At 38.0% G+C, this 23146-nt stretch overlaps 1 protein-coding gene across 2 annotated transcripts in view; it reads right to left on the bottom strand.

Annotated features, from left to right (window-relative positions):
* LOC121411935 (zinc finger protein GLI3-like) overlaps positions 1 to 23146 on the bottom strand; it is a 93317-nt gene that overhangs the window by 26916 nt on the left and 43255 nt on the right. The window lies entirely within an intron of this gene.

Below are 23146 nucleotides of genomic sequence, written 5' to 3'. Positions count from 1 at the left end.
GTCTGTGACATTGAAAATACCCATTTTCCCACTTTGATGCATGCTCACTCATCCATGAATAAACAAATCGATGTATTAACAAAGTAATATATGCAAATCATCATTACTAACAAATTATATCATTTATTATGTCATTTATGGGAACATTGCTGTAATTTGATATCTAAAATCGCCCACTGGCCCAAACAGTATTATGTACAATGGCAATAGCCGGGCCCCAAAAAATGACAAGAGCACTAAAATGCATATTATTAGGGTAAACGAGTGGAATACTGACTAAAAACATAATTGATAAAGGCTGCATTTTGAAATTCAAAATGGCTGCCATAGGCCCTATATTTATCATGTACAATGTGAATGGAGAAACTACATGTAATTTTCATACGAGTAAGAAACATAAAATGCATGTGATTGTGATCTACAAGTAAAATATTGTCTGACAACATGTTTTATAGCAAGACATTCATTTCTTTTGACATGCATGAGGGTCAGGGTGACCAGACGTCCCGTATCCCGGGATTGTCCCGTATTTTGCTTCTTTGTCCCGGCGTCCCGACGAACCCTTCCCGGGACGCCTATTTGTCCCATATTTCAGAATATTGAACAAAATGTATTTAAAAGTGACGAATTTCCATCAAAATAACCAACAGATGACCAAGCAGAGACAACAATAAAATCGATAAATAACCTTTTGCAAGTTCTGCGGTGATTTTCTTGCTAACCCCATTACATCGCAAACAAACTGGTCTCCTGCCATTGTGTGGCAGGCTACTAGGTAGGCATGTAGGATCTGAGCAGATTCTCTCCACCAAACATGCCAAAATAATCACAAAATCGGCGGGAAATTTGTATGACTATATTATGGGTTCTCAGATTACTGATTTGGAGATGTAATCTCGGAGGAACAAGTTATTGAGTTTTCATAACTAGTTGTTTCAGCTTTCGTTTTGAGTCTTGTTGTGTATGATGCCGCAATGTTTCATCTAATTTTTGAGTGAAAAAAAATCACTTAGAAATTTTATTCATTTCTAAAACATTTTTTTTTATTTTAAAAATATATTTGAAAAACACCAAATATTATTATGATTTTTGTTAGATGATTAGATTTTTTTGCTTGAAGTTTGAATTTTTTCCTCTTTCTTTTCTATCCTTGTTTTTCATCCTTCTATCCTTCCTGCTTGCCTGTTTTTGTTCCATCTATCTTTATTTCCTATTTGTCTTTCCTGATCCTTTCTTTCTCTCTCTGTTCATTTTCTTTCTTTCCTCCTTTTTCTTACCTGTCTTCTTTATCAAGTTTCCCTTTTTTATATTCTTTCTTTCTTAAAATATTTTTTCTCCCCCTTCCTTCCTCTCCTTTTTCTTTTAATTCATTCTCTTCTTCCATTGTGTTTTCATTCCCTCCACACTTCAATTCTTCCTCCCTCTCTTTCCTCCTTTTTTTCATTCTCCATTTTACTTCTAATTCTTTCCCTTTTTCTTATTCTCCCTCCCTCCCTTAATTCCTTCCTTCCCTTATCCCTTACTGCTTTCTTCTTTCTTTCAAAGAATGAAGGAAACATTTTTCTTTCCTTCATTCTTTCTTTCCTCCTCCTTTTTCTTACTTTTTTTCTTTCTCTCCTTTGTTGTCTTTCACATATTCTTCTTCCATTCCTTTCTTTTTCTTTCTTTCTGTATGCAATTCAAAGAATGACGGAAACATTTTTCTCTCTTTTATTCTTTCTTTCATCCTTTTATTCTAACTTTCTTTTATTATCTTTTTTCCCTTAATTTTTTCTTTCTTTCTTCTCAATTCATCTATTTTCTTTCGTCTTTTCTTTCTCTCCTTCTTTCTTTTGTTCACCCTCCCTTTCAATTCTTTATAATTTTTCACAGGTGTAACATTGTGTAGCCTTCTTTGTTGATCTTTTTCTGTCGATTGTCCCGTATTTCATTTTGTGAAATCTGGTCACCCTGATGAGGGTTATTATTTAATTTAAAATGGCCCTATAGGCCCTAACAGTATATTATCTACAATGTGAATGGGGACATATAATTTTGAAAGAATTTGGATTTGCTTGACTATGATATCCATATAATCATGTTGAATAAGTAAAATGTTATTTAAAAACATATTTTTTTATTTATATATAAATCTTAGCATTTCTTCTGCCATATAGGTGATAAATACTGTATTTTGACATTCAAAATAACCTCTACAAGCCCTAACTAAATGTAACATGCGAATAGGGAAACTAATTTTCACAAGAGTGAGAATCATAAAATGCATATAACTGATGTACGAGTAAAAATATTGTCTTAAACATGATTTCTAACTAAATACATCATATATTGGTCGTGGAGGCAATAACGCTGTACTTTGAAATCCAAAATGGCTGCCATAGGTCCTAAAATTATGTGTACATTGTAACATGGAACATACAATTTTGACAGAATTTGGCTTTGCTTGACTCTAAATATTGCATATGGGCAATTCCACAGGTTGGTGGACATGAGCTTAAAAATTCAAATTCAATATTTTCTTGATTTTTTAATACTTTAAGTCCTTCATACATGATATAGTTTCAGGAACAAGAAATAAAAAGTTTATTTTCATATGTATACTTTGGAAAACAAATGGTCAAAAGTTGTGTCTTCCATTGTGTACCAAAATACAAGAAAAATAGTGAAAAATGAAATATGCCTTATTACCATTTTGTTGTTGCAACAACATACCACTTTACATATTTCTGAAGTTTAGAAGAGTCAAATCACTTAAAATACACAACCGCTTTTCAAGTAAATTTGTAGTACTCATTCAAAAATGAATATTGCAACCTGCTCAGGTGATGTAACGTGAGTAACCGAAAAAAAGGACTTTGTTTTCTGAGAGAAAAATTCTTTACAGTTAATTGGTGGGATTTAAATTCTCTTCCTTCAAACAATCTTTGACACAGTGATGACTATCAAAATCATTAAAAAGTACAATTTTTTAATAAAAATGATGAACAAAAACGGTAACGTGAGTAACTTTGTAACGTGAGTAACCATCATGTAATGTGAGTAACCAGTAAAAATTATTCAGTTCGGTAACATTTTCTGTGGGATGTCAAGTTTTAATTCTCATGGTGAGTTGTGAAGTTATTTTTGATTTAATTAAAAGCAAAATGAGGGTACATCTCTTTGATGCGACTCTTTGTTCATCAAAATATCAGTGGTCATACAATCACACAAAAAATTGAAAATTAGTAGAAGTATTCACAATGCGAGAGTGGATTAGTAAGACTTGGTTTTGATTAACCAAACTTTAAAGAGTGTTCGAACAACACATTGAATGCCCTTACATGTAACCCTATCTAGGCAGGGGTATTTTTGGAGTTGATATGGCCCGGGGGGGGGGGGGCTTCCAGGCCCCCCTTGAGATCTCGGCCATTGGCCGCACGATCACGCCGAAAAATTTGCGTGCAGGTTGTCTTGGACATAATCTACAATACTATACAGTAATTTATTTCATGCAAATTGGTATTAAGCGATTATGCTAATTTATGCATAATTAGCAAGCGAAATCATACTTTTCCCTCCTACTCCCTAATAAAGCTCCAATTGTTCCAATTTTTGGTATAAAATATCTTTTAGATGTTCCTAGCAATGAGTTTTATACACATTATTGAATTTTTAATGACATGTGTGTTGTTCACCATACATGGACAAAATGTAACGTGAGTAACCGTAACGTGAGTAACCATATTATCTGCACCCCAAGTAAAAACCATGTGTTCTTTATTCTTTTAATTATATACCAAGTTTGTCTCCCTAATATACTTCTTTGAAATGGATACAGTCCGACCTCTCTTATCCGGACACGTTGGGACCAGCACCAATCCGGATAAGGGATTTATCCGGATCTGGGAGACCCAATATTAAATACACGCAGCTGCGCTGCCGGCTGCCTCCCCAGGCCACCGGCGGTAGCTACACTGCACTATTGTAGTGGGCGTACGGTAAAGACAATATTCACTGCAGAGTCAGTGCAAATTATAGGCAGTGTTTTTTATTGAAATGAAATCGATCGATGGCCAAAACTCTTGGATAATTTACCCGCTAAAATGACTGAGGTATACATCGAGCATACTTCGAAAGAAAGTGAATGAAACCAAGTTTTAAAATGAGATCATCGCGGCGGGTATCGCAGCTTCGCAATGTCAGCCATTGTTCCACTGACTGTAGGCTCAAACATGATAGATGGCGCTGTCCGTATTGAGGCCTAAAGTTAGCTAGCAAGACATGTGTTGTTTTTCCCGCGAATCAAAAAGAGAAACGTGATGAAATGTTTGCGCTGCACCCTGATTTACCGGAAATTATCATTCCTAAAGTTCTTTTGGTGATTTGGGTGAGATATTTTCATGAAAAATATGTTTGGTGTAGGGTGACTATGTTGGGAAATATATGTAATCAGAGTGGGTTTATGTATAGGATTGAGTTTAGATTGAAATCTCATTTCCTCACGTACCTGTACTAGATTAAAAAAAAAAATCTCTGCAAGTGTGCGTCCGGATAATAGAGAGATCCGGATAAGGGGAGGCCGGATAAGAGAGGTCGGACTGTATAATCAACTTTCATAAAAGCCTTGTATGAGGAGACTTTTCACTTATGTCGACTTTTCATTTTATGCATGTCCAAATCATGTAAAGTGAGTAACCGACACATTCCAAAGATTTGCCAGGAGCATAATAGAATTTCCCAAGTTTGTTTTTATACGAAGGATAGTCAGACTGTGTACTTTGTTGTGATAAGGAGATGTTTAGTTCCTATCAATAATAATGGAGTTACAGCTCCAAGTATGAGTCAAGGTGTCTCCAAATGTAACATGAGTAACCATGGAATAGCCCATATAATTGTTAATTGTGATGTAAGGGTGAAATATTTCTAAAACTATGGTTTCTAACGAGATCTATCATAATGTGTAATTAAGGTGACAAATGCTGCATGTTTAAATCGAAGATGGCCACCATAGGCCCTTATCATATAATACCGTAACGGTGTATTAACCGCACCCCCAACTTTGGACTAAAAAAAAAAAAAAACTTTTCACATTTACATGCATATTTGAGGTACGAAGAAACAAAATTTAAGTTTTTAAGATTTCAAAGTATCCAAAGAGATTACCGGTATGCAGAAATATGCTGTTCTTGATCAATTCATCTACAAATGTTAGAAAGAAAGAACAGTCCCGACAATATTGGCAACTTACACAGTCACAGTGTACACACACACCACTGCCATTACATTGCAAACTATGATACAGTACAAGTCATGCCAGTACATCTTATCAAATTATGATCTGTGTCTTTCCCAGCGTAGGAGGAAGAAACATTCACATTTCTTGCATCACAATCTCACAATCACTTTCAGAAATTTGATATTTTGGATACAGGATTATAGGAAGGTTCAAGAAACAAAGAAATTGGCATTTTTTCCAGTTGTTTTTTTATGGCTTCGTGCCGTCTCTCTCGTGCGTGGTTTACATGGTATCTTATGAAAAGCAAACAGGAAGGAAAAAAAACAAGCTGGTGCGAAATGGGACTTTGAATAGCGCCAGCTTAAGTCGTACTATAACCACATTACAACGCAATCTTTGAGCTCACTCAACTCTTGCTCAGCGGTGACAAAAATATTACCGAGTATGCTTGGCGTCTCTTTTAAATTAGCCAGGGAACTTCACTACTTTGAATCGAGAATAAAGTCAAAATTAGTGTCATGAAGGTGGGTGCGTTTGTTATGGACAACATTTAATTAATATTGCAATAATCGCTTCCCATTACCCGCGGCTCATACCCCTCTAAACGACATTGCCTGGGCGGCTACGCCCGGCCACTCGATGTGTTGTGAACTGGCAGACATCGTACATGTACGGGAGGGTTACGGCGGGCTGGCCCAGACCCGTCAATGTGTATAAACCGCACCCCTGACTTTTGCTTCTACCCCGCCGAGAAAAAGGTGCGGTTAATACACCGTTACTTACGGTATACAATTTGACTTGAGACAAATAATGTTCACAAAAAAGGGCATATGGCAGCCATTTTGAACGTTGAAATCCAGTATTTATCACCTAAATTACGTAAGATATGATATATCTATATAATATTGACTGGCCTTGAGGGTAACATCAAATATATTGCCAGCCAAAGAATCATATTGGCAGCGTTCTCGCCAGAAAAAAATTCACCCATGTCGGGGACTTGTGCTGCCACTCCTGGGGGGTGGGTGCGGGAGGGGGGGTTCACCCCTCCCTCGCAGAGCGCGGGAGCAACGGCCTTTTCATCAAATAGAGACGCTAAGGAAGCCCCATTGTGGCGTATTTTTAAGCCCACACAAATGCACATAAATGCTAGGCCTGGGAGTAAACATCGATTGATCGAATGGTTCGATTGGCATGCCGCCAATCACCAATCGATTAGCAAAATTTACACTAATCGAATGTTCGGCAGATCCCGATTATGACATTGGGAGAACTCGAATACCCAAGTAATAATAACAAAATGACAAGAAAACAATGACACTTCATACAGGTTTTAAAAATTATGTTACCGAGATAATTTTTCAAAAATAATCAATGATTGTATTACATTCACAGTTACACACCAACATGAAAGCGCTCTGAATTTTTTTAATCCCACCCAACCTTGCCCTCTATACACAAAATGAGTTCATTGTCTGCGTGCACAAAACAATAAGAAAACACACAACCAAGCTCACTTGAGCTGATTGGACCTTCGGATAGCCAATGAAACTTTGGGGGAAACAAAGAAGAAGGCAGTGGTTCCCTTATCAGGAGAGGTCATGACTTCAGAAATAAATTGACCCCTCCCCCATCTGTGTGTGTGTGTGAGGGAGAGAGAAAGATAAGGGTGGGAGCCAGAGAATTCCTTTCATGTTTCAAAACAATAATGCAACCTTTTTTCTATCCCCCTCACACAATGAAAACTACATTCCAACGTGCGCCCGTCTTCACCGGTACTTTCTCGACTAGTCTCCAAAAATAGACCCAGTTATACATGTAGGTTCAAATGATAAAAAAATCGTAATTTTAAAAGGTATTTCAAATTAAATATTTTGCAAAATATATTTTTTTGAAATACATGTGTAGAATCGTGGGCAGTGCCACAAGTGGGGGCGGGGACATGGTGTGGGCAAGGGATGAAATTGTTCAAGAAATGCTCCACCTGGGGTCAGTCTCTAAGAATAGTTCATGAATGAGTTGTTTACATCTTTGGGCTTGGACTTCGGACTCGACTCAGCTGATCTGGGCTGATTCATTCATATGCAGGGGTGTGGCACTTGGAGGGATGCATGCATAATACCAGAGTAACAGCATGGATTTAGGAAGGATTTTCATTGGAACAATAAACTGAAAGTTTTAATCTCATTTCATGTAGTTTCTTTTGATATAAATATCATGGAGAAGGGGAAAAAGGTCCTACTTTCATTTATTCTAAACATGTGACTTTGATGGAGATTTCTTTATAAAGTAGGTCAACTATTGTGACTTAAAAGACCTGATTCCCGACGAACAATCGAATCATTCAATTATTTTTTCAGGAAATAATTGAATGGTAAAAATGACAATCGTCCCAGGCCTAACATCCATGCACCATAGCGGTCACGCACAGTTCTCAAACTCCTTTGCTATTCGTTCATTGTGTGCAGAGAGGGCGGGATAAAATGAAAAACACAGTACAACTCCTTTGCTATTCGTTCATTGTGTGTATAGAGGGCGGGATAAATGACAAACACAGTACAAGTAAATGTTCCTTTGTACATACAATGCATTTATTCCAAGTTCCACTCCCATCATATCAGTAAGCGCAGCTACCGGTAGGTCATGGAGCATAGCCGGTGTGATGTGCGGGGCAGACGGGGGAATAGGCAACGGAACAACCGTACCGTGCCGTCATAATGCCCGCAATAGCAGGCGCGAGCTAGCTGGGCGCCTTGCCACTTTCCCAGCCGTAGTAGGCCTGTAACTCGGAGTGTAAGTGGTCTTAAGTTGGTGGGACTTCGGCGCAACCAGATAAATGAAGTTGATATCACTAAGATGAGTTCATGGAGTGTATTATATTTTTCTGAATATTTCCATTTAATTTTTCCACGCATGTCGCTGAAATTTTACGCATGGTTCCACTTGGTCTCCATTTCCGCACGCATGGTATTTGAACCATGCGTATTATACACTGGCGAGAACGCTGCATATTGGCCCGAGTATTTAGACGAGGGCAATATGGGTCATTTAAGGGCAATATATTTGATTTTCCCAGAAAGAAGAGCTAGTCAATATTTTTATCATCCAAATCAGATATCTAGAGCAAAAATCATGATAATGGGGATATTTCTTTAAAAAACAGAGTTCTATTGTGTCCAACGTTCTCGCTACCATGCGTCACGCTTGTTGGGCGCCGACAACCCTGAAATTTTTTAGAGCAAATCTGACAACCGTGAACTTCCCCCGACAACTGTAAAACACGCCTAGATCTACACAAAAAACTGATTATATTTAAAAAAAACAATTAGCTTTTCAGATCCTAAAATAAACTTGTCGATTATTTCGTCCACGATTTCTTCCCGGGATTTCTTTGACTCACTCAGAGCATGGACCTACGATACGACCTCGACTCGAGGCCCAAGATGTTTACCTCGCATTTGCGTATTGCGTTGCTCACATTATTTACATCTGTGAAATGGTAGTAAATACGCTCAAAAAAGTGAGGAGAGAGAGGTACCATTGGTTACTGGGTTGGGCAATGTCATTCAGATGTCTTGAATTTCAGTTGATATTGTCACTTATTTTGTCAAAAGTAAAGTGTGTCAAAAAAAATAGAAAAATTCAATCGAAATTTAGTTTCATCTCGTCCCAGGCCTCATAGCAACATTTACCGCACCGCCCACCGGCACATGAATGCATTTCTGATGACGCTGACGTAGAGAGAATTGAGAAGAATTATTAAAAGATCACGTTAATAATGACAAAGCCACCGGAATGGATTGATATATTGTCCAACTCATTTACTTACAGCAAAATGATTTAATCACATTTATATTCCGATTTTACTCCCTAATTTCCAATGTCTTGATCTCTGCATCGATCTTATGAAAGTTTTGATTAGTTTAGTGATGGTGTGTCTACCAAGTTCTGTGTCACTGCATTCGCGCTCGCCATGGCCACATATTGCACATGGCATCAAAATGCTTGATCTGCGGGGATCCGAGTCTTTCAAAATTAGATGGGATCCAAAACTGATTTAATTTGAATGTTTTCTTTTTATTTCCAGATATTCATTGACTCTGTTATAATTTTCATAAGTAATAATCTTTATACATATTATTCAAACTTTTTAGTATATTACGACTCACTTTTTAATGTGAGTTATACCTACAGTGTATTTTCATTTGTATTGTTCTTATTTCTCTTTGCCTGCCAATTTAAATAATGAACGCACCTGTCACGGTCCTGAGAAATGTTTGTAGTCATCACAGTGAATGCTTCATGAATTTGTTGTACAATTGCTTAACAATTACGAATTAAAATAAAATATTATTTGAAATTAATTTGTGTAAAGGTCCGGTGTAAAGGAGAAAGAGAATAATGGGAGGTGGTCGTGGGTAATGTAAATGAAAATGATGGGATGTTTGTGACTTTGTGGGGGGGGGGCGAGAAGAAGTCAATGTTCGGAGCGAATGAAATTAAAAATCATTTATCGATGTGTCTACTGTGATTGTGACTGCATAATCTTTATGGCGATTGGAAAGGGGTACGTGATTCAATAGATTTCGACAGAACTATACAACAAAGTGAAATTGACAATTCATTCACAGATATTAATTTCAGGAGCCATGGAAACAGGGGGGGGGGGCTGGGTGGGACTCAGCCACCCCACTTTTTTCCCAAAACCGTGTACAAAGACATAAAATGAACCACCTAATAGTGTTTTTTGCATGGTCAGCCCCCCCCCACTTTCAAGATCTTTACGCGGTCCCTGCATTTCAAGTACAAATTATTGAAGTTGATATATGTGAACGTTTAGAGGACATGTATTTCATTTGTTTACGCCCACATGAGTTGCTAGTATAATTTGAATATCGTTGGATGAATTTTTCAAATTCACTTATGTCTCAATATGTTTTATATCGGAATTGTGTTTTGTATAGAGTTATCTTTACAATGTCATTAGCCTAATTACTTATGAAATGAGTTGGAATGTCAACGAGACGCCCCAAAGCCGATGGCACGTGATCTACTTAGTATTCACTTTCGGGGTTGAGCCAATCATCGTGCTTGAAAATGGGTTTCCCCAAATTTCCGCCCATAGAATGTGTGCCATGTGCGTGACCTGTTAACCTGTTGTTTGAATGCCAATCAGCTGATTTCATGACCTCAAATATCCTTCATGTTGTTTACGCTGGATGGGCTATTAAATTAAGAATTAGATCTTTCTGACTCTTTTTTTTTCATTTTTAGTAATCTGTTCGTGAATTTCTGTTAACTTAAAAACTGATGCAATTTATTGAATCACGTACATCGATCTTCTCACTCATGGTGCAAGAAAATATTTTTAAAATTCAAAATCGCCAAAATATACATACTTGTAAAAAAAGATTATTCCGCCGTCATCACCAGTAGTAGTATAGACATGTCTATAAATATGCATTCGCTTCGAATATTGACTTCTTCACCAATCCCACACACACACACATACGATCTTAACATCCCCTGGTTATTGTCCACGCCACGACCCCTCCCCTTTCGCTCTCTCCCTTCGACCATACTAGCTACAACCCTTCCTCTCTCTTTCACACACGCATTTTGTAGGCATACACAGTGCATTATTTGAATTAGAAATCTGCTTTCCTGTCAATTAAGCTTTACTTTCAAAACATTTTAAATCGCAATTAATAAATAATAAGAACAAAGTCATAATATTAAAGTATAATGAATGACTAAAAATATTTCTCCCGCTCGTGATGGGCAGTTTGATTATTTATAGGTGAGTATAGAATGATACAAATGAACGTAGCAATAATTGACAGTGATAAACGAATCTTGATTGGATATTATTAGTATAAGCATCATCAACAGAAGTCTTATGAGAGCTATAGTTTCAGCATGGACCTAATAGGTCCATGCTTTCAGTGAGTATCTGAAAACAAAACAAATAAACATGCAAATTATATGATTTAGAAACCCCGTCTCATGAATACCGATGCCCATTATTTATACTACAACGAGAAGATATTCAGAAAATGTAGGGCAATACGGTTTTGTAAATGACCAGCTCATATGTCTGATACGGGTAATAATTTGTTATAAATCATGTTTTCAGACAATATTTCACTCATACATCACCATTTGGCAAAGCAAAGCCAAATTCTATTGAAATGATTTGTTCCCATTCACATTGTGCATAATACTGTAAGGGCCTGTAGCGGCCATTTTGACTTTCCAATAACAGTATTTATCACCTAACTGGCAGAATAAATGATATATCTTAATAGAAATTATGCTTTCAGACAATATTTTACTCATAGATCACTATACATGCATTTATGGTGCTCACTCCTGTGAATATTGGTTTCCCACTTTGCATTGTACATAATACAGTTAATGTCTATGGCGGCCATTTTGAAAGTCAAAATACAGTATTTAACACAAACTTGAAACCTGAATGATACGTTTCGTTAGAAAATATGTTTTTAGACAGTATCCCATTAATTTATCACATATATATGCATTTTAGTGCTCACTCTTGTGATTTCTTTGCTCCTCTTTCTCATTGTGCATAATACTTATAGGGCCTTTGGCAGCCATTTTGAATATCAAAATACAACATTCATCACATACATGAATATTGATAATATATTTCGTACACAATTAAGTTTTAGTCAGTATTCCACTCATTTAATCTTAATAATATGCATTTTAGTGATCACTCTTGTCAAGTTTTTGGCCCCCCATTGCCATTGTACGCAATACTGTGGGCCAGTGGCGGCTATTTTAGATATCAAAATACATTAATGTTCCCATATATGACATAGTTAATGATATATCTCGTTAGTATTGATGATTTGCATGTACTACTTCGTTCATACATTGTGATTTTTTGCAGTTTAGTGCTCATTTTTGTGAAAATTAGTTTTTCCTATTCATATTTTACATCATAGAGTATACAAGAGCCTATGGCAACCATTTTGAATATCAGAAAAATAAATATTTTGTCAAAAATTATTTTTTCAGAGAGTATTTCACTCCTGCCACACAATTCCTTGCATTGTATAGCCAATGTGCGCACAATTTTATGATTTTCATGGATAATTTGCATATTTGGGCGGCGATATTGGATTTTGCCAATTTGCGGAAAATGTTCAAGGTTACACGGGTGGCATCATTCAGATTCGTAATCAGCACCCTCGAATTGACAAGAAACCATCAAAAAATATTGTGTATATAAAAGCAAGGTTATGCCTCTTCTATCCTGGACTGAAATAGATGTATCCAGTTATCTCATTAATAACATGTTTCCATGGTGGTATGAACAATTGAGTTCACCATGAGTAATGTCCTAGAAAGGACCGAGATACATGTAAAGAGTTGATAGAGGTATAAGTGAAATGGAGAGACGAGAAAGTGAAAGTTATGAAGAAGAGTATCTTTCGGAATTGAGTGTAGTCCTTTTAACGACTGTAAACAAGGAGTGAAATGCTCGAGTAATAACTCAAAACTTCTACTTGATTATGCTAGATCAGCACGAATTCATCCAAGGGAAATCTTATGGCAAAAAGAGGGGAAGTGAGCTAAGTTCTTGAGAGAAGTAGGCACTGGCAAAGAGAATGGATCCAGAGTGTTAAAAAGGTAGACACTAAAACGCCCTATATCTGTGCAGTGGCCGGGACCATCAGAAATCTGGGTACAGAGCCAATGGGGAAATACCCCCAGTGCCCAAGAACGAATCAATGGAAGCTCGACCTCAGCTTTCTCCCACAACAATGCACACCTGTAAGGGTGGTGAAGTAAAGAGTTAAGGTATCCCAAATCTCTGAAAATGATACCAGATTATGGAAGCGTCTCATCCTGGCTATAGGCCGCGCCCCCAAGCTCAGGGATGACGGCCTCCTTGGGCCCATGCACTCGCAAAGATAAAGCAGGATGGCGGTAGCTGTGACAAAAAGGGAGTACATGCACCCAACAGGCCATGGCAAGATAATCCCAATTTAGCCATGTAAGTTGCTGACGGATAGCTGAAAGTGTCTCAACCAAAAAATGAAAATATTTGAAATGTCCTAACTTTATTATTTCTTGTCCTATTATGATCATATTTTCAGTGTTTTATTGTGAAACCTCTCCATTGGCACAGAAATATGAGTGGAAGCCCATAAACACCAGGGGTGGTATTCTGGAACTCTGTCATAACTTTTGTCATAAAGTTTGTCATTTCTCTCCGAGATGTGACACCGCTATGATTGTCACAAATCGGTATTCTGAACATTGTCTTTTCCTTGTCACATCTCTCAAAGTTCACGCCCATCTTTTCAGAAACAAACCACTCAAAATCACTGTTAGTTCCCAGTGGGAGCCCTATTTAGCCGATAGGAAGGCCCCGTGACAGGTAGGGCGTATCCCCAATACAGATGCTGGCATCGCGCAACTATGCAAATATTGATGCGCTTAATTACATAGAGAGACAGGGAGCTGTTAAAGATTTTAGAGGAGCAGTAGAATAAGAAGGAAAACAGAGAGAAAAAAGGAGTAATTAATATGTAGGGCCTAACTAATTGTAGCATGAAAAATAAATTTGAAAATTGTCATGGATGACGAGTGAAACTGATACTACAATCTGATGTAAATAATACCATTATATGCTTGACATCCAGTCGGCAGGATATCGGGATATTTGGTACTAAAAGATATGAGAAAATTTATGACTGCTGTCCCCCTGTCATAACTTTTGTCATATCTTTTGCTTCTATAAAATGATTATGCGCATTTGAATCTGCGTATTTTGGTGCGCGTTAACTCTTCATGCGTTCACCTGTAAACCCCCTGTGTTGCATTATTTTAGCAGTGATCCCCTCTACGCAGTATAATACACTGTTATTTAGAGTGCCATAACTTTTTATCTGATCATTTTTAAAGAAAATGTTTAGCAAACCTGTAGAGTGTTTCCTGGGTTTTCTTATCGTATATAAATTTATTGGCTAAATTATGGAAATATGTATAGTAAATTACATTTTCTAAATGCTTTCTCCTAATACTTCTAACAAAATTTAGCCCCCCTTTTACTTTGGTTCTTGTGTTAGTGGCATGATTTTTATTTATCCACTTGGACTGTTCATTACATTAGCTTTGTATTGATACCAAAATCATGATAATCTGATAAAAAACAGCCCATATATAGTGGAAAATAATAGAGAGTAAATTTTTGCCTGGTACTGTACTCCATTGAAAGGGTCTCATTCACATTCGTGCCAGAGTCACAGACTCCTAACAATAAACCTGGCCATGGTATTGTTTGTGAGGAAGGTTTTATTGATTTTCTCCTCTCCTTTTTCAATGAACTTCCTGGCTGTGATCTGGATGTATTGATTTTTTTGGAAAACTCAACGATTCTGTAATTTGTAAACTGCGATAATCCGTCGAATGCTAAACTAATGTCGCACGCGCGATTGATCGGTACACATGTACGGTATACAAAAACATCAGGCTATACATTATAGCTAGGCATGTTCCGGGGCATGCAATTGTTCGAAAAATAATGGGACAGAGGACATCTATGGGAAATGTGTGGTTGTGCAATAATGCGAACGTAATGCATGAAGAGTAAAGAGAAGAGACAAAATTTATGACAATTTTTGTGACAAAAGTAATGACATCCACCAGAATACCGATCTTGTCATATCTCTGAGAAAAGATAAAATATGGAGAAAAGACAATGTTCAGAATACCGCCCCAGGCTCCTATCATTTCTTGATTCCCCTCCTTCCATTCAGGGGAAAGAGTTTGTCCCTCATCTTCCATCGGTACAGGGGATAAAGATGAGGGAGCTACCCCTGAAAGAGTGTCCTGGAATCAGGGAGCAACTATGAAGGTTTGGTGGGGGAGCCGAACAGGTGCGCTAGTCAGATTAGGACTCTTTGTCCAACAAGGTCACCTCTAATAGCAAAGTTCCAAGAGCAACCTAGGCTGTGGAGTCCCTGGTTGGTGACTCAGGCGTCTACTACCAGACGCAGGGCAACGATCAATGGTCCTGGAATAAGGGGGGAATAGCTCATGGGGAGGCACTTGCAGCGGCAGATCTAAAGATTCACTGATGGCTTCCCAGTGTGCAGACTGGCAGTCGTCTAGTCGATCGGCTCGGTGCTCAATATCACCGGCATTCTGGTGAAGATAAACAGTGCTCTGAGAGGCTCTGAAGCAGCGCTGGAGGCTGCAACGCTTAGCTGTCCACAAAGAAGAGGCAAGACTGCCCTACATGTATTACAAGGGCTTATGTCTACTTATCTTCTTCTTGTGAGTCATTCGATAAAGGGGCTAAAGAGTTCATAAGAGAAAAGTTAGACAATCACAGTTTCCTGCACAGAAAGGCTATCTCAGTACAGCTGCAGGCAAGGAGGTAGCGTCCCCCAAATCTCATAACTTCGGATTCATGGTTCTCTTTCGACTGCAGGTGGCCCTGATGCTAAAGTCACATTTCACATACGGCAAGCAATACTAGTCGAAAACAGCTGTTTTATTCAAACCACCTATATGTAGCTGGTAAAAAAAATGTTTAGATGGCCATTTTTGACTCGCCGTACTGGCACCATCAGGGAAATGTCACTAGTCGCACTGTGGTCTTTTTGACCTGATGGCTGGTGGGTTATTCAATCTTCAAGGTCGTGCAAAGCACAACTGAGTCAGAATCAGGCACCTCCATGATAACCTTGGCCATTACCTAAACATCAGCCAGAGAAAGAGGACTTACGGTGCACCAAACCTAGTCGATTTGATTGCCAGGGGAAGAGCACTACGCTCTTACCCTGGTCATTGGACCCAATGGCCACTAGGTCAATCAGTCCAAGAGAAGTCACCATGCATTCGGGGCTCCCAAATTGTATAGGCCCTGTCACAGGGTACTTGGCAATTACTTTACATCTCCACAGTTCCATCCTCTCTAGAGCCTGTCGCAGGACTCTAATGACTGCCCTTGTACTCACTGCCACTGATTTTAGGGAACAGCACTGAGTGGTTGAATCACTCACGGTAGCTTTGCTGGGTCAGAAGACCTCATCCTGATGAGATTGAGGGTAATAAAAACAAGGTAGCTCATGAACCACAAGTCTCGCCTGATTTCGCGATCAATGAAATATGCAACATGATCTTTGGACCCCTAGAATACATTTGACCTTATCATCCTCATGAACATACATGTGGTATTAACCAAGGATCATTTGTATCAAGTGTAAACAGAACTGATGCAGAAATAAAGAAATGAGAACAAGTTGCACAAAAACTAAAAAAGGGAAGAAAGGATTGACATGACCAGTGCTCTGCATCTAGCTAGACTTATTTTAGTGGTAGTCGCTATTTCACAGCATTACAAAGTTTTTTTTCAGGCTGAGTTAGTGGTCTTAAAGCCATTAAAAGTGAAGGAACATTAATATGATATCAATCAAACAAATGTAGGTCTCTGCTTAACTGTTCAGGCAAGACAAAAACAGATGGAGGCAAGACAAAAACAGATGGGTACAAGAACAAGTGGAATGCCTCTGGCCGTCTCACCTGCATCACGCAGTTCAATATAGCAGCAGTGCTGACTTTGAATACTACTCTAACTTGCACAAGATGTTCAGTGATACATGGTTACTCTTATGTCCACATTTTATGAACTAGACCAATAAACTTACAGAGATATGGTTATTCAACAGATACACCCAATTCGGCCAAAGTTCATTGACCTTTGACCTTGGTCATGTGACATGAAACGCGCACAGGATGTTCAGTGATACTTGATTACTCTAATGTCCAAGTTTAACGAACTAGACCAATAAACTTTCAAAGTTATGATGGTAATTCAACAGATACCCCGATTCGGCCAAAGTTCATTGACCCTAAATGATTTTTGACCTTGATCATGTGACCTGAAACTCAAACAGGATGTTCAGTGATACTTGATTACTCTTATGTACAAGTTTCATGAATCAGATCCATAAACTTTCAAAGTTATGATGGTAATTCAACAGATACACCCAATTCGGCCAAAGTTCATTGACCTTGGTCATGAGACCTGAAACTTGCACAAAATTTTCAGTGATGCTTGATTACTATTATGTCTAAGTTTCATGAATCAGATCCATAAACTTTCAAAGTTATGATGGTAATTCAACAGATACCCCCCGATTCGGCCAAAGTTCATTGACCCTAAATGACCTTTGACCTTGGTCATGTGACGTGAAACTCAGGCAGGATGTTCAGTGATACTTGATTAACCTTATGTCCAAGTTTCATGAACTAGGTCCATATATTTTCTAGGTTATGATGACATTTCAAAAACTTAACCTCAGGTTAAGATTTCGATGTTGAATCCTCCAACATGGTCTAAGTTCATTGACCCTAAATGACCTTTGACCTTGGTCATGTGACATGAAACTCTAATAGGATGTTCAGTAATACTTGATTAACCTTATGGCCAAGTTTTATTAACTAGGTCCATATACTTTCTAAGTTATGACGTCATTTCAAAAACTTAACCTCAGGTTAAGATTTGATGTTGACGCCGCCGCCGCCGTCGGAAAAGCGGCGCCTATAGTCTCACTTTGCTTCGCAGGTGAGACAAAAATATATACCTGCAGTCTTAATGAAAAGCTCCAACCTGTGAGGAAAAGCTATGAAAAAGAGTTTGAAGATGATGTTATCTCTATTTGAAGTCTTGTGCAACTTTTGAGACCAAATTCGCGATGTACGGTATCGTGTCAAGAAGCCACATGACTTTTTATGAGACAATGTCATGCCGAAAATGGCTCATTTTGATACTTTGTGTACAAATAAAAGGGTGATTATGTTTCATTCTAATAATAATAATATAGGATATCTATATTGCGCACATATCCACCTGGTTAGGTGCTCAAGGCGCTCCTATATTGTTCTGCTTAATTAATTTAGGGCTTAATTAAATTGTTAAATGGTTAGTAATAATATCCATTGAAAAAAACAGATGAATAAACAAAGAAATACATAAATTCTAAAAACAAAGAAAAACATAAGGAAAAATTTGGTTTCTGCAATTTTTTTTTCTTTGTGGAAAACCTTTGAATAAGACTTCAGAGGGTACATTTGGGTAAAAAAAATTTAAGTGAAGTTGGGTGATAAATATGCAAATAATGTTTTTCACAAATAAGTTTTGATATTCTGAAGATGTTCTTCATCACAGTGAATTCAATAGTTGATTAATCGGTTGTCTCTCAAAGCAGTTGAAACTTGAACAAGCGTTCACAAGGTTTCGGTGGCTGCTGCTCAACTTTGTCAAGTGATAAAGATTTTGCTCGGACGTCGGAGAGGCGGAAATTGTCGTACATTGGTGAGTGTGTCGGAATGCTGACCGGTCGGTGGTGGTTGCTGTTGGTCGATGGTGGGTGTTCTTCTGCTATGGTGATTTCTGATGAAGAGCATCCATGATTCAGCAATCTCAAAGCCTACGTCTCGATGAATTGTGTTAGAATGTAGTCGAATCTGGATGGATTCCTTCACACGTCTGGTATGCCAATGCTGTGCTGTTGATGCATCTGACACCAGACCAATCGAGTTTGTGTTTTTCGTTCCTACGCGTGTTCTGCTACAACCAAAAGTATGGTGTTTCGCTGCTTAACGTCTCTCTGATGTTCAGTTTACAGTCTTTCTTTTACTGGTCTGCCTATCTCTCTGATATACGAGAAATTGCAGTTCTTGCATGATATCTGGTATACAACTCTATCTTTCCTCTGAGTTGGAACTGGATCTTTGGCTCTGATGAGTTGGTTTCTAAGAGTGGTGACTGACCTGAAGACTGCGAATGTTTTGTTTCTCCAGTCATCACCGTAGTTGATGAGCTATGGAGGAGACGTAGGGCATGACAAGACTGAATATCTAGTCATTTCTTCAGCACATATGCGAAACAAGATTGTTCCACAAAATATTCAAGTTGGCTGTGTGTCTGTTGCTCCTTCAGAGAATGCTCGTAATCTTGGTGTCTTCTTTGACCAGTGTATGAAGATGGACAAGCATATTTCCAAGGTGTGTCAGGCAACTTACTACCAGCTACGGAACATATCGGCTATAAGATCACTACTCAATCGTTCTGCAGCAGAAAGCCTTATTCATTCCTTAAAGGACAAATCCACCCCAACATAAACTTGATTTGAATAAAAAGAGAAAAATTCAACAAGCAAAACACTGAAAATTTCATCAAAATCGGATGTAAAATAAGAAAGTTATGGCACTCAAAGTTTCGCTTATTTTCAACAAAATAGTTATATGAACGAACCAGTTACATCCAAATGAGAGAGTTGATGACATCACTCACTCACTATTTCTTTTGTATTTTATTATATAAAATATGAAATATTTTTATTTTCTCATCATTGTCATGTGAAATGAAGTTTCATTCCTCCCTGAACACGTGGAATTCCATTATTTTAACATTTTGTGCTTCAGGCAAAGAGGTCCTAATCATCACATTGGTAAAAATTGAAATATTGTATAATTCAAACAATAAAAAACAAAAGAAATAGTGAATGAGTGACATCATCGACTATCTCAATTGGATGTAACTGGCTCGTTCATATTACTATTTTGTTGAAAATAAGCGAAACTTTTAAATGTCATAACTTTTTTATTTTACATCCGATTTTGATGAAATTTTCAGCATTGTACTTGTCTGATTTTTCTCTATTGATTCAAATCAACATTTTTCTGAGGTGGACTTGACCTTTAATCACCTCCAGAATTGACTTCTGTAACAGTCTACTGGCTGGTCTTCCTTCCACTATGCTGAACAGACTTCAAGGTGTACAGAATGCTGCTGCTCGCCTGCTAACTGGTACAAAGAAAAATGACCACATCACCCCTATTCTCACAGATTTGCATTGGCTACCAATTAAGTTCAGGATCGAATTCAAAATCCTCTTTACTTTCAAGGCTGTGCATGGTTTAGCTCAAGGATACATGACTTCTCTTATAGAACAACACTGTGTACGTCCTGGCTTGCGCTCATCTGGTACTGGTGTCACTCTTCATGTACCCATCACACACTTAACAGGATTTGGAGACAGTGCCTTTTCTTCTATTGCTCCATGCCTCTAAACTCTCTCCCTTCTTCACTTTGTGAAATTGAGAACAAAGAACTCTTTACGCCGTCTCTCAAAACTCATTTATTTCGGCAGATGTGTAGTGATTAACTTATTGGATGAACCTGCAGCTATGAATGTGTTTGAACAGATATATGGCGCAATATAAATGCTGTGGATCATCATCATCAAGCAAACTGCTTCTCTTCTAAGTTGATCTGCTCCTTAGGTTAACCATTCAGAGATAATGCCGACTGGAGATGGAGCTGTTCTGGTGACAAATCTGATGGTTGATAGATGATTCTATTCGCCCTGTTGTAGAGGCATTTGATTAAACCGCGTTTGACGGCATGTTGATAGTGGTTTCCCTTCCATTCATGAAGTCTAAGAGATCATTTGAGCTGTCCTGGTTGATGATGACGAAGGTGTCGGTGTCGTCAACATAACATTTCCACATCTAAGACTTGAGTTTCAACGGGCAGTCGTTGAGGGCAGCATTCTCGAAAGCTTCCATATACATGTTGGCGATGATGGCTGTAATGGGGCTACCCATGGCGGCGCCCTCTGTTTGTTCCCAGAACTTGCCTTTGTGTAGGAAGTATGTAGAATTTAAGACAAATTCTAGGAGAGCAGAAATTTTATCTGGTGTCAGGCTGGTCCTTGTGCCAAGCTTGGGGTCTGCTGTGAGGCAATCCCAAGCGACTCTGCATGCTCCTTCGATTGGGACATTTGTGAATAGGGACTCCACATTGGAAGAGATCACTGCGTCATCATCTTGTATTGATTGTGTGGAGACAAACTCACCAAAGTCAGCTGAATTCTGGACGGGGTGTGGCAATCTCCCGATGAGTATGAATGTGCATATTTTACTCATAATAAATATTAAGAAATCTCTCATTTTTTTGTATACTTGCTCGTAATTTATGTGGTAAAGAATGTGCAAGCCAAATTTCGACGCAATCACGCGAACGACGGCTGAGATCAGAAAGGCCATCATGGCCCCCGTCCAATACATTTCGAATAGCCTAGTCCTTTCAGGATTAAGATTTCAATGATAAGACAACATTGTCAAAATCAATTGCCCCTATATGACCTTTGACCTTGGTCATATGACCTAAAAACCATGCAAGATGATCAGTGATACCTGATTATGATTGTGACCAATTATCATCAAATTGATCCAAATATATTCTTAAGTTATGGTGGCATAAAAAAAATCTTTGTTGCCACTGTTGGAGAAAGAGTGCCTATAACTCGCTTCTTTTATGCATACACAACAATAAACATTATATCCTACATAAATTCCTGTATGCTGATTGGTTTGATGTCATGTGACCAAACATATTCTCACTATTATGCGATGATGTTAAAATGAAATGCCCACTAAAGAAATTTACTATTCTATGACGTCAATTATGGAATAGTGCACTACTCCATCAGTGACGTCACAGATCATGCAATCTCTCAGGTCAGCGAGGTGTCTCTCAAATCACGTGGAGGCACAGACACTGATCTGCTTTCCACTGAGAGCATGGCTTCAGGAAAAATATGTCTGTCAGGGCAGCACGGTATCTATATTCTGGTTGAAATTAAAAAGGATTAACTATGATTACAAAAATAGATTATCAAGATCTATTGTTCTAACTGATAAAAAAGTAAGATATAAAACTAATATACCAGGCCTTTATTTCAAGGTATAGAGGAAATTATCCATCCTCGGTTGTATGGCAAAAATTACTATTTTTCCCCAGTCCAACCTCAGGCATATAATTTCCACTTTGCCTACTCAAAGCCTGGTATATTTGTTTACTATTCAGAATGTGCATTTGTGTAAGCTTATTGTGGCACAACATATGTGACCAGCATGACAACACCATTAAGTCAAGTTCATGCTAATCGAATGCACAACATTATCACCAGCAGTGCTGCGCGTGCTCTATATAAGCGCATTATATAGGGGAAGGCGTGGTAAGTTGAGCACAGGGGCAAGTTGAGCCACCACCCCCAGGCCAATAATGAACATTGTGGAGGTGTCATGTATTGATGACCCATTGCATAACTCCTAACCCTCCCACATTGTTTTCAATTTTGAAACAAAAGGTACTTTTAGAGGGAAAAATACAAATTCAAGCCAAAAAGTAAAAAAAAGGTATGAAATAGTGCTTTCTACACACATATGTCTTTAGATATAATAAAGACATAAGGACAACATTGTAAGTCCAGGTATGGATCATCATTCTTTTCATAGTCTTTTAAATGATGGATGCATAAGAAATGTGTGGATGTGAAATTGTCGCATTAAGTTCAGACTGGGGAAAAATAGTAATTTTTGCCATACAACCGAGGATGGATAATTCATATACAAAAACAAGCAAACCTTAAAAAGCCATAGATATTCAGGCAGAAATGAGCAAATTTACATGACTTTACTTTTCCCTTTAGAGGATGTTAATAGAGAATAAGCAAGTGAAAGGACTTTGAATAAAAAATTGGCATGCTAGTTCTTTCCCCATACATTTTGTACATAGGTTTAGTGGCTCAACTTACCCCAGAAGGTGGCACAATTTATCCCATAGATGGGGCAAGTTGAGCCATTTGACATTGCTGTTTTCAAAGGTCACGATGACTTTCAGTGTGGGGGTAGAAAGTTATATATAGGTGAAAAGTATTTCAGAAGAATTAAATTTTAAGACAAGGTACTCTGCACTATGCATATGTGGCAAAGTTGAGACTTGCTACCTTGTTTAGTAAGATTGACTCGGTATCAATAAGATCATACCGTCAGAGTTGTTTCATTTTAAATAGTCATGCTATAATGAACTAA

The sequence above is a fragment of the Lytechinus variegatus genome, chromosome 3 (assembly GCF_018143015.1).
Source record: "Lytechinus variegatus isolate NC3 chromosome 3, Lvar_3.0, whole genome shotgun sequence".
NCBI classification, from domain to species: Eukaryota; Metazoa; Echinodermata; class Echinoidea; order Temnopleuroida; family Toxopneustidae; genus Lytechinus; species Lytechinus variegatus.
Note: the sequence above shows the minus strand (reverse complement) of the source record. Positions and strands in the feature narration are given on the sequence as shown.